Consider the following 18,654-nt stretch of genomic DNA (forward strand, 5'->3'; position numbering starts at 1 on the left):
TTCCCTGAGGGGTAAGGGATCCAGTCTGAAAACTGCACACAGTGCAGAGAGGAGATGGGTGTGAGCAGAAAGGGGACTTGGGGCCAGCCTCAAAAGCCCCATAGGAGAGAGAAAATATGACTCTCCATGTAGGATTATGGTTCTCCGAAGAGCTGAGAGACCCTGGAGCCTGACTGAAGGAAAGGCTTTGTGCTTTGGTGGCTGGAAGCTTTTGTGTAGCACTATGAATCCTCCTTCAGTGCAAATGCAGTGTGGGCTCTGTAAGGCTGCAGCTGGGCATCCTGAAAAGCATTAAAGAGAACAAGAGGAAGGAACTGAAGACAGAAAGAAGACTGAGGTGGGACCACGTAGGTCAACTCTGGCCATTCACGGTGACTCCAGATAGGAGAAGACTTCAAAACCAGTAACAGGTGATGATTGCCCACATCATCACAGGCAGTCATGATTTGCCATCAGCAAGAATTACCTTTTCACTTGAGTCATTTCTGTCTCAGAGCAATTATTTTGGGGTCGAAAATGCTTCTTTACCCTTCAGCTCTGCAGCGTGGAGCATACTAGTGTAACAGACCCTAAAGGATGCCAGGAGGGCCCCAGATACCATCAATGAGAAATGTCACCAAAAATCCTTTCCTTTAAGACCTGAGGCATCTGTGATAACAGGCTCAGTCAGATGCTTTCTTTGAACAGTAAACTGAGGGCAGTGCATAGCTGAAAGAGGGGAGTGCATGGGGAGCAGAGAGTGCTAGACCTTTCCCAGGGTATAGAAGTCTCTGGTTGTTTAAGATTAGTATTGTGTTCTGGGTAGGGGGGACCATGGTAGAGCTGGGAGAGATTCTGAAAGAGATGTGGGAGGGAAAAAGAAGTGCATTGGTTGTTTACTGCTGAACAACAACATGAGTACAAACTTAGTGACTTAACACAGGACATATTTATTAACTAACTTTTATGTCCCCTGTCCCAGTATCTCTCACAAAACAGCAATTAAAGTGTTGGCCAGAATGGAAATCTCATCTGAAAGCTCGACTGGGGGATGATACAATTCCCAAATATATGGTTGTCAGCAGACTACAGTACTTTAAGGGCTCTGGGACTGAGGGGCTCAGTTCGTATCTAGAAGGTATCTTCAGTTTAGGGCCATGTGGGCCTCTCCAATGTGGCTGCCTGCTTCATTCCAGCATCCAAGCCAAGAAGTTTATAGAGACTCTGCGAGTAAGATGGAAGTCACAGTCTTACACCCTAATTGCAGTAGTGACATTCCATCACTACTGCCATATTCTGTTGATTAGAAACAAGTCACAGGTTACACCCACTCTCAAGGAGAGGGCATTACAAAAGGACAGAATACCAAATGTTGGGGATCAGTGGGGGACCACTTAGAGGCTGCCCACCACAGGGAATAAAGAGGGATAGCAGATATCTGGCTTTCTTCCCCACTGCTTTCTATCTCATATTTCTTCTGGTAATTATACCTAGATTTTCCTTTGAGGGAAAGCACTTTCTATTATTCCTTTTAAAGTAATTCTGGCAGTCTCAAGTTCAGAGATGGACACGTTACTCAAGTGTGGTCAACTGGAATGTCCTATGCCTGATGATAGTGACTGGCTTAGACTTGGACACACGACCCAACAAGAGCCAATGAAAAACAATGAAACTTTCTTGGGATCCCTGGAAATATATGGTTTATTTTTCAGAATGATTTAAAGCCAGAGAGGACTTAGGGTCTGGAGCTGCTACTCCATTTTCTATGGCATAAAGCCCAAGACTGAAGGTAACATAGCAGAAGAAGAACCAAGAAGAGATACCGAGTCTTGATGTTATTGTTGAACAAGCCTTGAATCCAACTGTGCCTTAAGTGAATTATTCCTACTGTGTTCAGTCCAGTTTGGGTCAAGTTTTCTGAGATTTGCAGCTGAAAGTGTCCTAATTGACAGATAGGAAGAAACTAATATTTATTTGACACATTTTAGGGTTATGAACATCCCATAGCTTATTTGAGGGCAACTTTTGACTCCTCCATAGTTTTTTTTCTTGAAGATTTTATTTATTTATTCATGAGAAACACACAGAAAGAGAGAGGCAAAGACATAGGCAGAGGGAGAAGCAGGCCCCATGTAGGAACCCCAACATGGGACTCGATCCTGGGACTCTGGGATCATGCCCTGAGTCAAAGACAGATGCTCAACCGCTGAGCCACCCAGGCATTCCACTTCCACAGTTTTATTTAGAGTTGACAAATTATTTTACCCATACTGATAAATATTTTACCCAAAATATTTAGCCCATTGTGAATTGTCCTAATGTGAGGCATACAAGAGTAGAGATAAGGGGGGTGGGATCACTTTCCTTCCATCTTTGACTTTGTGATATTTTTAGCAGCCTAGAGAACCATAGGGATTCCAAGATATTTATATATCCTTCATAGGAATTCATAGCTTCTTCTAGAGCAGATTTATGGCAATATACCTTATTTTTAAAAAAAAATCAAGGTAACTTCCAGCACAATGTCTTTATTGATATGCATTGTGTGCTTTGTACATTCTAATATTCTCTCACTCCCTTTCTGTACCTTCACTCCAGAAATGAAGGAATATGTGTTGACATTTCATTTTATTTCAACTTGCATCAGAGTCTTTTGGTGGCTTTGCCTGGCCTCTAAGTTAGCTCGAAGGCTGAATGTGTTAATAGGCTGTGTCAGGTGTGGGTGCACACACCAACTGGTTGGGTGTTAGGGCCATTAGTATGAAAAACAAACAGACCTAACTTTAATAAGCCACTAATATTCAGGTTGCTGTTATTTTTATGATATAGCTAATTGGTACCTAAAATGCAATCCCTGAATACAGTTCATTTATTTTCAGAGATAAAATGGGGATAATGGTTATATTGCAACCATTAAAGGGATTGCAATATAATGTCAAATATTAATGCAGTTTTATTTAATAAGCATAGACTGGTTACCTGTGCTGAGTACTCAACAAAATGTTGGTAAATAATTAATTTTTCAATGATGCTGCAAACATCATAGTATAAGTTTCTCTGAGTAAGTCTGACATTAGTTTATTAATGGCATGCTGAGGATTGTTTGATTATTGGATATAGTGTGATATAAAAACTATATAAATGGCAGAAAAACAGTTCATATAATATAAAAGGGACAAAGGTAGGGGCTATTTCCTAGACAAGTTCATTTATCAACAGTGATTTATTTTGCTCTTATTACAGCTTAGATCTAGGACTGTTGCATACCAATGGGTAGTTTGTCCCCTAAACAAAGGCACCTAGCCAAGGGGGTATTTCCATTGGATATAGAAACCAATCTTCCTTCTATTTATCAATCCTTTACCCTGGTGTGGAGATGAATCTACTATGGCTTGGGGGTGAGTAGGAGTTCTGCTCTGTGAATAGCCCATCTGTCCCTCTGTTAAGGTGAGTTGGGTGGAAGGAGTGAGCATAGTAGAAAGGTATGGCTGTAAAGATTAATCCACATATGCTTCCTGATCTTTAGGAGTTTAACTCAAGTGTAGGGTTTAGATAGGCAAACTGAAGATGCAATAAAGGCTAATGATGGTGTTGGAACATATGGTCCTGGCCTTGGAACCATAGTTGAGGAATATGATCTACAAATGAAGAAAGGGTACCTGGAATGGGGGAAACAGCAAGTGCAGAAATAAGTGGAGTGAAAGCATCTTGTCTATTCTAGGAATGGTAAATAGTTGCTACGGCTTGAACTTGCAATGTGTGAGAGAGGGTGGAGTGGTAGTAGGACAGGCTAGACCAGAGCTAGATAGAAAGGTGCTTCTAGAACAAGATATGGAGTTTGAACATCACCTTTTAGTCATGGGGCATCATTGTAGATTTGAAACCTGGAGAGCAGAGTGAATGAGGATGGGTTGTAAAGAGGGGATATAGAGATAGGGTCACATCATTCAGGTAAGAGATGACCAAAGTGAATCTTGGCATTGGCACTGGGAATGGAAAGAATGTAACATACACGTGAGATAGTTCAGAGGTATACAGCTGACCCTTGGACAATACAGGACTAACCTGTACAGTTGAAAATCTGCATATAACTTTTGACTCTCGTAGAACTAAACAAGATGCCTACTGTTGACAAGAAATCTTACTGATAACATAGTTGATTAACATATTTTGTTACATTTTGTATGCATTATGTACTGTATTTTTACAATAAAGCTAAAAAATGATAGGAAAATTATGAGGAAGAGAAAATACATTTATAGTAGCATATTATTGAAAAAAAATTCATGTATAAGTGGACTTGCACAGTTCAAAACTGTTGTTCAAGGGTCAACTTTAGTCAAGGGTCAGCATGTAGTCTACATGCTCTAGTCTACTGTTGGATGGTGGTAAAGGGAGGGGCTTGGGTAGAGGTTAATAGCAATGTCAAAGGTATAGCAATGTCAAAGATGTCAAAGATGTACTACTACAACTCAAAGTGTAAAAAAACCCCACAACTTTTTAAAATTGTCTATTACTTAGTTCATTTTTGATAGCTCTTAACCAATAGTGAGGGAGAAAAAAACCTATATGAAAGAAACACCTTAGTTCAATTAAAGAAATCCCACTCTTCCATAGATCCTTTCAGGTTAAATCTATTTCTTCTGGTTAGACTCAGACTTTCAGGGTCTTTTTGCTTTACCTTGCTCTCCAACCTCTTCTTTCATGAGTATACAGATCATCCTTGGTTTACTGAAATCCACTGTAAGTTGAAAATATGAAAAGCCAAAAATGCATTTAATGCACCTAACCTACCAAGCATCATAGCTCAGCTTAGGGTGCCTTACACGTGCCCAGAACACTTACATTAGCCTACAGTTGGACACAATCATCTAACACAAAGCCTATTTGATAATAAAGTGTTGAATATCACATTTTCATTGAATACTGCAGTGAAAGTGAAAAACAGAAGGGTCATCAGGGTATTGGTTGTTCACCCTCATGATCCCATGGCTAACTGGGAGCTACAAGTCATTGTCCTCACCCAGTATCATGACAGAGGACTGTCCCATCTATCACTAGTCCTGGGAAAAGATCAAAATTTGAAATTCAAAGTACTGTTTCTCCTGAATGCATATCACTTTCACATCATCATGAAGTCAAAAAATTGTGAGTCACACCATCATAAGTTGAGGATCATCTGTAGAAGAAAGCTCATCTGTTCTCATGGTGATGGGAGGGGACTTTCTGGGTCTGGGCTGGTCCATGGTGTGAGGGCCCTACATGGGCTGTGCTCGTCCTGGGGCCTTGGTGTTTGTACTGGTGTCTCTGCAGTCATGTTTGGTGCCCAGGTCACCTGCTGCTTGCATTCACCATTTCGGCTAATATCCTTCCCTTCCAAGTCCTCACACTCTGTGGCCTCTTTTTTTAAAATTTTAATTTTTATTTATTATTATTTTTTAATAATAAATTTATTTTTTATTGGTGTTAAATTTGCCAATATACAGAATAACACCCAGTGCTCATCTCGTCAAGTGCCCCCCTCAGTGCCTGTCACCCATTCACTCCCACCCCCCTTCCTCCTCTACCTTCCACCCTCCTCCCCTTCCACCACCCCTAGTTCGTTTCTCTGTGGCCTTTTTGACCAGCTCCCTAGGCTCAGCCTGGCCACTGGTTTTTCCAGAACTTCTCTGGTCCCCTCTGGGACAGGCAGGAATTTCTGAGGCCCCTACATGCCTGAAGCAACCCTTGGGAAAGTGGAAACATTCTTGGGCACATTTGTCTGGTCGCCTGTCTTGGCTATTTCTAATCTGTGGCTCAGGTACCAGATGACGTAGATTTCTGGATGAGGCTGGCAGTTTCACAAAGGAAAACCAGGCCAAGGTCCTATCTGCTCTGGGGTCTTCAGAACCTATCAGGGGCTTCTTACTGTACTCTTGCCTACTGTCCACTCCCTGGTTTTGCCCCAGATTTGAGGGTATGCCTAGAAACTCTACCATTTTAATGCCTACCCCTAGTTCTAGCTCCTCCTTCCCACACTGTCTTACTTTGGCTAGAAAGGAGAGGAAGTAGATCACTGAGGAGTACTCCAAGATGTGTTTGCAAAGGTAGGCTAGATGATAGTGGCAGTGGGCAAAGTTATGGGTGTGGGGATAAAGGGACAATTCGCTCAGTTTAGACAGGGTGAATTTGAGGTGTCTGAGGTATTCTAAGGCATTCTGCATTTGGCAGAAAGAAATCAGATTTGTAGACAAGAATGGTTGTGGCCAATGGTGGTGATGGGGGGCCTCCTTTGTAACAAAAAGAAGCCCCTGAAAGAAGAACATATTCTATTTATTTATTCATTCAGTCATTCAATAAACATGAACTGAATGCCTGGTATGTGTCAGGGCCTGTTTTTGACTCCAGAGAAAGCAGTTAATAAATAACAAAAATCCTTCCCCTCATAGAGCTTACATTCTTCTGTTAGCACAAGAATGCCAGGGTGATTACAATTAATAACATCATTTTAACAGAAGAAAAATGCATTTCTTGGATGAGAATAGACCATACTATCCTCAGAAAAAAAAAAACAAAAACAAATATTTCACAATGAGGAAAAAAAAGAAAGAGTAGTTGTGGCCAGAGTTGCAGGTTATGGGTAGTTCAAAACAACAGAATGGGTCAAGTTAAGGAAGGCACAAGAAAGAGATGGAGGGGAGGAGACCCTGGAGGATGAGGAGCTAGAAGAACCCTGGCAAGGAATGGTTGGGGAGGCAGGAGGAGGGTTCTCGCTGTCTCTTAGGCACGAAGCCTGAGCCCATCACATACAGACTCCGGAGAGCTTGAGGCCTCTTGGAAAGTGCACAGAAACCCACTTAAAAGGCATTATGGAAAGTTCATTTTGCCTTTCAAATAAAGAGGCATGCACTAGGCAAGCTGAAATGGAAGCTCAGTTGTCGGTAGGTAGGTTTTCAAAGGGAACAGCAGTAAAGGACAAAATTGGGACCCAGAGTCCTGTACTTGCAAGAAGGAAGGTCACCTGAGGAGCTGAGGAAGGTCACCTGAGGAGCTGAACGGGAGATTCCGGCCCCCGCGGGCTCTGGGGCAGGAGGAAGACGGATGCCAATGCCATTGCCAAGAAAGAGGGAGACCGACTCTGAAGATCAGGGCAGCGAGTGTACGGCTGCAGGGTGAGTTGTGGGAAGGCAGGCTAGCATGGGCATTAATCAAGGGAAGAGCAAAAGGAAAATGAGGTGCTTCAGGGCAGAGTATGTGGGAAGGAGAGCACCACGGAGATCATTAGGAGATGACCATGACTCCCTGGCACAGCAGGCTCTTGGGTCCGCAGAGGGCTGCTTCCTGCTCCAGGCATCGGGGCGGGTCTAGAGGCCCAGATCCTCAATGCCAAGGGCATTCTAGAAGAGCCCCCTGCTGTGCCATGGAAGGGGGAGGGTCTGAGGGCCTGGGGGCTTTGCCATGCAGCTGGGCAGTGCTGGCACTTCGGGGATCCATAGTGACCCCACCGACCTGGGAGGGTCATTATCAGAGGAAGGGAGTCTCTTCTCCAGGTAAGGCTGGTGCAACTGCCTGGATGTAACTGTGCTGCACACCTTTCCCATCAGCAAGTGTCTGAGACTCCGCTCACATCCAAACTTTGCTGTCTTGACCATGAGCCAGCCAGGACAAGGGCCCAGAGCCCATAGCCCAGAGCCCAGAGCCCAGGCCTTCTGGTTCCTGGGCCAGTGCCCGTTTGCAAGTCAGCAGACACCCTAAGAATAATTCCCATGCTTTTGTATTTTCATCTCTGAAAGGAGGATAGTAAAAATAGCTCTCACATAGGGGATTAGGACTGAATTTCAGAAGAGGGCAAAAAAAAAAAAAAAAAAATCTGAGAAATGAGCATCCTGTCACTAGGCAATTGTTCCCTGTTTTGAAGATTATGACCTAATCAAAATTACCCAGGTATTCTGCTCTGGAAGCTCTCAGCAACCAGACAGGATGTTTTTGAATGCAGGAATAAGAAATTAACTACAGGAGAAAAACCCCACTGAATCTTAAACATTATTCTCAAGGAAAAAAAAGAAACCTCCTCCAAATCATTTTCAGATTATACCAAGGAATTCTGTACAACTTATTTCTTGCTGAAGTGGTTAGGAAAATTTTATAATATGCACAGGTGAGTCAATCCCCAAAAAGCAGTAGCAAGGACAGGAGTTGGTTTTTGAATATTTTTTGAGAAAGAAAATACGGATGGATATATGGAAGAGATATTTTAACTATTAATCACTAAAAAAATTGAGACTTTTTCTGTTTTATTTTCATTTGAGAACTAGGCTATAAAAACTCATAAAATGAGAGGCTTTCTATTACTTCTCTTTCCTGGTTCTAAGATAATTCTATATAATTCTAAGATATATAATTATATAAATAGAATCTTAAAAACAAAACAAAACAAAAACAAAAACTAAAATTTATTTCAGTGAGTGTTAAAAATTTTTGTTTTTTACTTTGTAGGCTATTTTTTCCCATAATGTATCTATGGGAAATATATTTTCTGATCTTAAATAATGTTTTTAAAAGATTTTATTATTTATTAATGAGAGACACTGAGAGTAAGAGAGGAAGAGACACAGGCAGAGGGAGAAGCAGGCTCCATGCAGGGAGCCCGATGCGGGACTCGATTCTGGGACTCTAAGATCACACCCTGGGCCGCAGGCAGGCGCTAAACCGCTGAGCCACCCAGGGATCCCCTTAAATGATTTTTTATAGGAATTCAGATTTCCCTGATCTAGATAATTCTTTTTTTCCAAGTTCTTGAGTAATTAATTAAAAAAAAAAACACACCAGAAAGCAGATTCCTTTTGTTTGTTTTATCCTTTTTATTTCTTACATGTGAGGCACATATTTTTGTCCTTAAGATTATTAGACTTTTTTTTTTTAAAAGATCATTAGATGCTTTAAAAGGACAAATGAGGAATAGTCTTTTTCTTTTCTCATGAGGACAAGAACCATAGTGGTAGCTCTGTGTATAGGAGGGGAGTCTCAGGGAAACTTTGCTTTTTTCCTCTAGTGCATACTTGCTCCCCCTGGCCTGGGCATACCTAGCTGATATGTGACACTGGGTTCCACCTAACCTGGCCTCCCTACCTAGGACAAGACGTCCATGCTAACATCAGCTGCTGCCATGTATGTTGTTGAAAGCAGCATCAAGGATAGACTAAGATACACTGGGGGAAAAAAAAGAAAAAAAAAAAAAGAAAAATCTTAGTGGTTTTTAACAGCAGAGGTTTATTTCTTGTTCATCTCCATCATGGGTTCTGCTCTATGGAGGCTCTGCTTCACATCTCCTCATTTGGGGATATATACTGGAGCAACAGTGACCATCTTGAGCAATCCTGGTCTCCCAGGCAGATTAAAGACAGGTCTGGAGGCTTCACATTGGCCATTAAGCTTTCTGGCCTGGCAGTGACACATGCCACTTCTGCTTGTCACTTACTGACTATAATTGGTCTCATGGTCTCATGGAAGTACAATCCCCATCATGTGCCAGGAAGGTGGGAAGCCAGAAACACTTGGTGAACAGCCTTAGCGATGGCTATAGTCATCCATGCAGAATGCATGTCCTTTTCCTTCTTAGGAGGATGCTGACTTTGATTAGTTATCTATCTCTCCCCCATGCTGCCCATGAAATTAGGTAAACCTGACCCTATTTTCCTGTTCCTGGAATAGACCTTGATGCACTTTAGTCAATTGAAAAAAAAATATTTTAACCTGGTTGTAAATGGTTCAGGAAGGAAGACAAGACAATTCAGGCCAATGAGAGGCTATGAGAGCTTTGCAGAAGCTTTGGGAAGGTTTCTTCTCATTCTTCTGGGACAGCTTCTAAGAGTAACTCCCTGGTTTTCCCTGGATGTGAGGAGGAAAGCATGTAAGTCCAAATGTAACTCGCAGCCATTCTGTGACCCAGAGGAGCCAGCCACCATGGTTGTTGAGCCAACAGGCAGAAAAACCTGGGTACCTGATGAAATGACTGGTTGGAAGGTCAGCCAAACCTAAAGCCTCTCCTACCTTAGGATTTCCAGTTATCCTTGCCCAAAGCATCCAAACTGATTTATCTGCTTACCTGGGTTTTCTATCATGTTTTCCCTCCTCATGTGTAGTCCCTGATCCCAACCTGGGCTCCTCATTCACACTCTACTAGCTGCCTCTCCCTCTTGTCACAATTCACTGATATAGAGAATATAGACTTGCCTCAAACTCCCAGAATCATACAAATTCCTTCCTTTGGACACTGACTTCATGACCTTTCACATGTTGTCTGCTGATCTTTAACTCTCTGCCTCCAACCACTTGGACCATTCCTGGCCTGTTTGGAGTAGCAGCCCCCACACCAATGCTAAGAAGGGGACCAGCTTCTCAAAGACATTTTTGCTTCTTTAAGGCATGTCCTTTGTATTTTGTATGTCGCCTACACACTGGTTGAAACTAAAGTGGCCTGCATGGTCAAATGCAATAAAATACAAAAGGTCAGTGGAAAAGTCCCTTCACTCTGTCAGGGGCACATAGTATCACAGAGCTGTGCGCTTTGCAATTGATTTAATGACTGGCTTGCTTGAGCCCAAAATTAGGGTTGCACTATTGAAGCCTAAGCAAACTGATTTAAAGCTGCCATTGAAACATGTCATCATATCCCATCCATGAGCTGAAGGGTGACAGTAGGGCCCATTTCCGTGGCACTTGTCAGAGCAAAGAGCAGAAAGCCCAGCACCAGTTGGGCTGGGGTGTGCTTTTCAGATTCAGATTTTAATGGGCACATTTTAGGTGAATTCTAATAGGCATGAAGTTAACACATTTTCTGTGTCTCCCAGCCCAGCTCATTTACCATCCTAAATGTAAGAAGCTGTGCCAAGTTAACTTACCTCAAATAGTTGAGGAAAAATCAGGGATGAGGCAAAGCTGCGAGCAGTCTAAGAAACAGGACTATTCTGGGAGCTGTGTGGGGGTGGAAGGCATGGTGTTACTGATGTGACTAGACATGTGGAGTCTGAATTGGCCCTTTTCTTAATTATTAATACTTTCTAAAGCCATACCACGGAAGACCTGGACCTTTTACATTTGCTGCCCTTGTATCTAACAGGAATGATTCCAGAGAGACTGCTGGCAGGTTCTAGGAAAATATTCTGAGACTGACAGTTGCTTTGGGGAATAAAGAGACAGCATGTGTCTGCTTTCCCCCCGCCCCCCATTCCGTTTCTTTAGCTCATTTTATCAAGTCATGCAAAGCTTTCACTAATACAATTGAGGCTTACAAACTGTTAGAAGAATTGCTGTCTTAATGAACATCATTTAAGGAAGAGAGGAAGAAAGAAAGCAGGCGAGGGATGGGGAGAGAGAACAGAAGGCTGTTATCTCGCTGGTTTGGCTCCCTCTCATCCAGAAGGCCTGACTTTCCGGCAATGGGAAGGAGGCCGGGTCAAATTATGGTAATTAGGATCTTATGTGGCAGCTCATGATTTGCATTTCCTTCATTTCATTGTTTCTCTTCATGTTTGCTGGAAGACTAAATAATACACTTCTATGTTTGTACCAAAGGATTATTCTTGGGATTCAGAAGAGGAATGGCCATCAGAGAGCCTGTCTGGCTGGGTTTTCCAGAACGGTTTTCAGGGGGATGAAGGCAGGTGGTTTTGTAGAATAAGGTGACCAGTTTCCAAAGGACTTTAAAGACTTTAGAAAAGGATCATAAGATTTTAAGAATTTCCCTGTGGATCTATTATGCAGGTGCTGACTACCTAGTTTGATTGTGCAGGGGATTATCAAAATCATTTATTTTCCCCTTCTGTGTTCTATTGAACATATTTTGCCTTCCAAGAGACTTAAGTTGTAGGTAAAGCCCACAGAGAGTTAGGTATAGCTTATTTTCTCATCAAATGGAGGTCACAGTAATTTCTCCTATCAATCCAGCAAATGCCCTCTAGCCCAGGCTCTGGACTTTCCCATCCATAGTGAGATGTGATTGGCAACTTCTCGCTGATAAATAGAGATTCTGATTCTCTTCAGCTGCCAATCAACCACCATACAGATCACCTTTAAATTCACTTTATATTAAACAAGGATGAAAAAGAATAGCTTGGAACACCAAACTGCAGGATTGTTTGGATGTTCCTGGAGTATATTTTAACAGAATCATAATTTCCAGGGGCTACTTTTGAGAAGAACCCATTAGAGAAACATTGGCTCTCAAATTTAGTGTGATTGCACACATTGCTGTGTGATGAACATCTGCTTTTAAAGTAGGGGTCCATACTGACAGCCATCCTAATTCTACTTCTTTGCTATCAACACCAGCTCTGTAATTCCAATTACTCTACATCATTCCCCACCTAGCAAACTTACAGAGCCTTTCAGTGCATAGCCTTTTCTGGGAAGGCCTGTGGCAACTTTGCCCACATTCTGATTATTATTCAAGTCACTAATGGTAGGAATATCAATGCTATGCATTCATCTTGTGCCAATGATGACAGCACTGAGGAGCGTCGGGGCTGGGATCATCTGGTCCACCTTTTCATTTTGCAGAAGAAACCAGGGCTCAAATTGACCTCCCCCCAAATCTGTTGGCTATTTAGAGCAGATCTGGCAAGAGAATGCAAAGGCTTCTTTATGTGAACGATTTACTGAAGTATGTGTATTATACAGGAAAGTATGCGTGTCATACGTGTAAGCTCAGGGAATTGACAAAGTGGGAACACCTGTCTGGATAGCACCCAGCTCAAGAAACAGAATCAGTACCTTGAATCTCCCTTCCCAACTATACTATGCCCCCCGACCCCATCTTGACTTCTAGTACTTTAGACTAATTTTGATTTTATATTAATAAATCCAAAATCCTGTAAATCAGCACTCCCTGCATCACCCCAGCTTCTTTGGATGCCACATTCTCCTAAAGGGGGTAACACAAAACAGTTCAGGGGTTTTAAAGGAGAGTCAAATGCTACCGGGAGGTCATATGTCCATTATAACCATGTTGGCGGCTCTGTACTCTTTCACAATTAGGGACAAGGCCACTTGATTGGAGCCAATGTGCTAAAAAACCAAAACAGGCCAAACCCAGCTCCTGTCTAGTCAGCTGTGACTGTAAGGCCACCTAGTTGGTTCTTGGCCACTCTGATGACAGTTATAATTCTATAAAGTGTGAGTTACAATCATTCTTTAGAAAAATTTATTACCATTTTTGTGGCTATTGATTTTCCTTCTGATATATTACCATCCTTGATAATATTGCTTTTTCATCACTAACATCTTAGTGGATCCAGAGAAAGAAATATCATGAGTACTTAGTAAATTTCTTCACAATGAATAACCAACTTTCTATATCTCATTTTTGTAATGCAATGCTAGTCTTTCTGTTTGCTTGTTTTCATTTTGGTTGAAATAGTCAGTTTTCTGTGACAGCTGAAATGAAATACTCAGTTTTCTTATCTCTCCTCTGTTTTCTCCCTTTTCTCTGGGCAGTAATATAAATCTACATGCTTCATTTACCACCCAGTTGTGCAGTTGACTGCATCTTATAAATGCTAGCAAATAGCAGGATCTGATACAGACGGATGGTCAGCTCACAGGATATCTGTGAGATCTGCCTGTTTTGGTCACGTATCCCTTTGCACAGATACTTATCAAAGCTTTATGGATGGAAATATAAGTGGCTGCAAAATTGGGTCTACCAGCTGTCCAAACTCTTTCAGCATGTCTGTGGATTATCTTATTTTTCTGCTCTGTAAGTTACTGAATATGGGAAAAACAGAATAGATCTTCCTCATCTAGTAAATGAAGGGGTAACATTACAGTAGTAAAAACAAGGTACAGGAAAACAAAGTGTTTGGGTTTCCTCTCCCGAGAGCATTTTATACAGCTATGTGCCTTCTTCCCCAGAGGCAGCAGAATTCTTTTGATATTTGAGTCTGGAAGCATGGGTAAGAGCCAAAAATGAAAAAGCTATTTAGTCATGGATAGTACCATGTCAAAGTGAACTGAAATAAGTAGCCATGACGGAGGTGATGAATTCATCTGTAATATAGTTTGGACTCACAGAGAATTCTAGCAATTTTTGGATTCAAAATGGGAGAGATATATGTTGTAGCTTCCAAGAAAGAAGCTGGCCATACAGAGATCTCTCAGATTAAAAAAAAAAAAAAAAACCAACCAACCAACCAAACACCCTAGGCTGCCAGCATGCTAGCTAATGAGGAGGCTAAGAGGCACACACTTCTATCCACTCTCCTTCCTGGGGTGTATACCTGTGTGGCGCTCTATCCTTTGGATGGTTGTAGGCAGCAAGCCCCTGTCTATGGAGGGAGGGATGGAGGGCAGAGATAGCACTGAGGGGAAAATGCTTTACCTTTGACTTAATTAAACTCTTTTAAATTATGCCAGAACTAGCCCCATCAATAAAATGTTGCCCACATGCTCGGTTCCCAGCCTTTTGAAATTTCCTTTGTACTTTTGTGTTTGTTTTGTGAACAAACAAAGTTTCCTGAAGCCAGGGAAGTCTAAGCCAATGACCCCTCCATTTCCTCAGATCAGATCACAGGAGTGACAGCTTGGTTACTGGAAAAGAATCAGCTCAGAAAGACAGTTCCAATTACACCGACAAGAAGCATGGAGAGAAAGGGGGCAGTTGTGGAGGTAACAAGAGAATATTAATCATAGAAAAACAATGAGAAAGTCTGGAACTTATGGAAAATATTCCAGAAAGTTCAAGATGCTCTATTCATGCTTTTCATTTATGTCAATGACATACAGAAAGACCAAATGACTTGGTGATAAAGCCACACATTTGAATAATATTTTTATAGATATGAACTGCTTTGCTTATCCTGTGTTGTTTGATTCTTATTTGAACCGGCAAGTAGAGAGATATACAATATATTCATTTTGTGTACAAGGAAATGACGCTCCAAAAGGTTGTCACTGGTTCAAAGTCACAAATGACTAGAAATCTGGTCGTCTAGCAAGCAGTCAAGTGTGAGTTTCAGTGCACTAGAATGTCCTTTTTAATGTATTTCAGGCGGGTAAGTTATAGCAGATGACATAAATTGTAATAACCAAGATTATGATAGCCTGTTCTAGACACCGTGGGTTTCAAAAGGAAGAAATGATGTGATGTTGTTCACAGGTGGTTTACAATTTGGTTGTAGAGTGTGGCCTCCATCCTGACACTGCAGGATTGGGTGGTACAAAAAAAAAAGTGTAAGCAAATTCCAGAAAGGAGACCTAAATATGGCCAGGCCAGGCTGGGAAGGTTTTCAGATGGAAAGCAGGATCTAGATGAACTGAGCAATGTACAGAAGCAGGTTCTGCCTGTGGGGAGAGCAGTGGGGTGTCTGAATCTGACCCAGGGAGCAAAAAAGCTACTTGGGAAACATCTTGATTTTTAGTTACATATAAGAAGATTTGGGAATTTGTGGGGAGAATTGCCACGGGTGGTGAATAGACCAGGCTATGAGGACTCAAATCATTTAAAGCCTCAGCATACACTTCAAGACTCGGATTTGCTTTTGGAAGCAACCAGGCAGCCAGGCCAGAGCACAGAGCCCTGGCAAACACAGATGATCCATTTGGCTTCTGCTATTCAGCCCTGTTGCCACCAGCTTTCTTCTTGTCCTGCAAGGCAATTTTGAATACAAAAAGATAGCAGGATAAATCAAGAAATTCAGAAACCCAGTGACAGATTTGGTTGGCTGGCAAATTTCACAATGTGTAATGTTACTTTAGTGCCTTCGTTACATGGTAGAGAGAGGAAAAACTCCTGGAAAAAGTTAGGGCCTGAAATCAATATGAATGTTGACAAAGACTCTTATATAGGACTTCACTCCTCCTCGAAGATGTATACGGAGGGGAATTCTCTCAAAGAACATCTAAGTCAGCCACAGGGCTTGTAATAACGGAAAGCAACAGCTTATGAATGGAGTAATTTTTGTTTTCCTACAGTTCTTTAAGGTATCCAAACCCTTTTTAAAAAAAGATTTTATTTATTTGACAGAGAGAAATAAAGAGTGAGAGAGGGAGAGGGAGCGCACAGCAGAGGGAGAGGGAGAGGGAGAGGGAAACGGAGAAGCAGGTTCCCTGATCAGCAGGGAGCCCAATGATGGCCTTGATCCCAGGATCCCAGATTATGACCTGAGCCGAAGGCAGATGCTTAACTGACTGAGCCACCCAGGTGCCCTATTCCAAACCCTTTCTAAGGTACACATGGATTTCGCAGAAAATGATGGGGAGACAGCGACTGGTGCCTGACAATAGGAGCCAGTTTCTTCTGGTAGGTGGGGTAGTAGGACATGCAGCTGGAATCTAGGTTGCTCTGTTAATTTTGTTTTTCTCATGGCAGCATCCTGTGCAGATAGTTGAAGGTGGTTGGAACATGAAAAAGGCCAGAAACCCAGTAGAGTTAAAGAGGTCCCCATTAGCATTTCTCCCAACCTCAGGAGTCTGTTGGGGTTTACAAGCCTTAAAACTGACCTATTCCCTTACCTCTGTCCCTAGGACTGTGCTAGATTGTATCCATATATTTTATCAAGAACATCATATCCTCATGAGGTATAGTATGAAAGAGAGAAAGAGAGAGAGAGAGAGAGAGAGAGAATTTAAGTTGTGCAGGTTGGCTACTGGCCTCCATTCTAGTTAGGGAAGGCAAGCTCTCAGCGGGCATGTGTCAGGGGCTATAAATTCATCTATACTTGCTTCTTCTCAGGTCCCCTGTGCTTTCCATAGTGTGAGCATCTTGCCATGGTGTGTATTTTAGAGTTTAAAGAAATTATTTTTCCATAAATACAAGAATGGTGCTCAACCAGGAAGCAACAATTGCTTCCCATGCTGGTGGGAAGAAATGTTTGATGTGTTGGATATAGAGACACGGTGGTGCTTTCCTAAAGGGATTCTCGAGGGCAATTGGCTCTACATAACTTTTTGCCCCGACACTGACTTTATCCACAACTCCTGTGTAAATGCAATCTTGTTGAAAGATGAGAGAGAGAATGAGTGAAGGTGAAGAGAAAGATGATAGAAGCAGCAAGTATGGCATCGAGGACTCTTTCACCAGCACTTCAGGACACTGAGTCCTTGCCCATGAGTGGTCCCAAGTTCCAACTGTTCAAGTAGCATCTTTCTCTCTGGCTTTAGCAAGTTTCAGTGCATTCATATGAGGAAGGCAGGGAAAAGACAGCCCTACCCTCATTAAAAACAAAAAAACCCCCACGAAAGTCAAGGTACTGACTGGCCTCAGTCAGTGAGAAGCATTAGACATTGAACTGTGGATTCAGTTTGTCTTCTTACATGTATAATTTAAGCACAAAATAGAGCACTACATGCTTTCTCAACAGCGAGAGAGCAAACATAACAGAAAAAGGTTTTTATAGTCCCATTGGAGGAAGCCCTACAATAGATTGAAAAGATAAAGTGTGAAATGGTGTGTGAAGAGAATGAGCTAAGTTAACGGAGGAGTCAGTCTGAAAAGCTGTAGCTGACAGGATTCGGGATGGAGGATGCTGATGCCTTCTGGAAAGCGTGGTCGTGAATAGTCTGTTGATACTCCTTGATACATGCTGAGCTCTCCAACAGGCTGTAGGTGATTCTGTACTGCTTATTTGACTACATTAGTTGACCTAAGTCACATGTCAGAGATTATGAGAACAGAGCTAGGAAATCTGCTGAGAATACTCGTCATGGAGGAATTGCGTTTTCTTCCATGTGTGAACAAAGAGAAATGGTTTCTACTCTGTCTATGGTACTATGCATGATTTATAAAAGCATCACTAGGGACAGGTTGTATTGCATGGGGTTTAAGAATTCAATGAGAAAGAATGTAAGGAAGACAATCATCTCAAATCTATTGTTCTCATGCTTTCTATTGTTTTAGGACATGTGACTACACTGGGAATGAGCTCACATTACTTTTTGGCTTCATACCTGCTGTGTTTCAAGAAGTCACCCGAATTATACTGAAAGCACTTGTAAGACTCTCCTATACCTGAAGGGCAGAGAGCCGAGTAAGGAGAACAGGAGGCCTCAGGGATCATGCTAGGAGGGTTTCTGCGTGATTCCCAATGCAACGGTGAGCACGAGCCCACTTCAGAAGGGAAGAATATCTGCCATATTGCCCACTGCTGAAAACATTTAAAAGACAACAAAACAAAGCATGAAGGTAAGTGGCTTGCGATAGCAAAGATGCAGCATGATAATTACAGGTTGTAACTAGGCCTAGTCGCACCCGGGGCATGATGAGAGAATTTTCTAGAACTGTCTTGTTGGTTCTGAACAATGCTGGGTTTTAGTAAATATATTACATTGTCTCTTTAAAAGTTATTGTTCTAATAATGCAAATGCATTCATATGATCTGGGTAATTAAACTTAATTGTGTAATTAGAACAAACGAGCAGAATTAGATTGCACTAACCATATGTAACAACATTATTAGGTACATAAATCTTTTCTCCAGTTTTATATGGAACCCATCCTCCTGCCCCTCAGAGTAGCCCACAATGAACTGTCCCACAAGACCATGAACTGTCATCTTGTGTTGTTCAGGATGGCACCTATCATTTCAGTCCCCCTTACTCCCCCCACCTAAAAGGAATTATACATGGCACTAGAGGTATGCTAGTGAGGACCCATGCCTAAGTAACAGATTCAGAAAGTCGATTCTATGACAGTAATAATAG

General features: G+C 42.0%; 1 protein-coding gene and 1 long non-coding RNA gene across 6 annotated transcripts in view; one reads left to right on the top strand and one right to left on the bottom strand.

The window, feature by feature from the left end:
- Positions 1-18,654, bottom strand: part of LHFPL3 (LHFPL tetraspan subfamily member 3) — a 562,047-nt gene that overhangs the window by 99,477 nt on the left and 443,916 nt on the right. The window lies entirely within an intron of this gene.
- The window catches only part of LOC119877233, a 50,087-nt gene that overhangs the window by 18,896 nt on the left and 12,537 nt on the right, over positions 1-18,654 (top strand). For 2 of the 3 annotated variants that reach the window (XR_005373195.1, XR_005373193.1), the window contains exons 3-4: positions 14,516-14,622; positions 17,852-18,136. This is a non-coding gene — a long non-coding RNA (uncharacterized LOC119877233). The remainder of the gene's footprint in view (positions 1-14,515; positions 14,623-17,851; positions 18,137-18,654) is intronic. The other variant, XR_005373194.1, reaches the window with a different exon arrangement.

This window comes from Canis lupus, chromosome 18, assembly GCF_011100685.1.
Source record: "Canis lupus familiaris isolate Mischka breed German Shepherd chromosome 18, alternate assembly UU_Cfam_GSD_1.0, whole genome shotgun sequence".
Classification (NCBI taxonomy): Eukaryota; Metazoa; Chordata; class Mammalia; order Carnivora; family Canidae; genus Canis; species Canis lupus.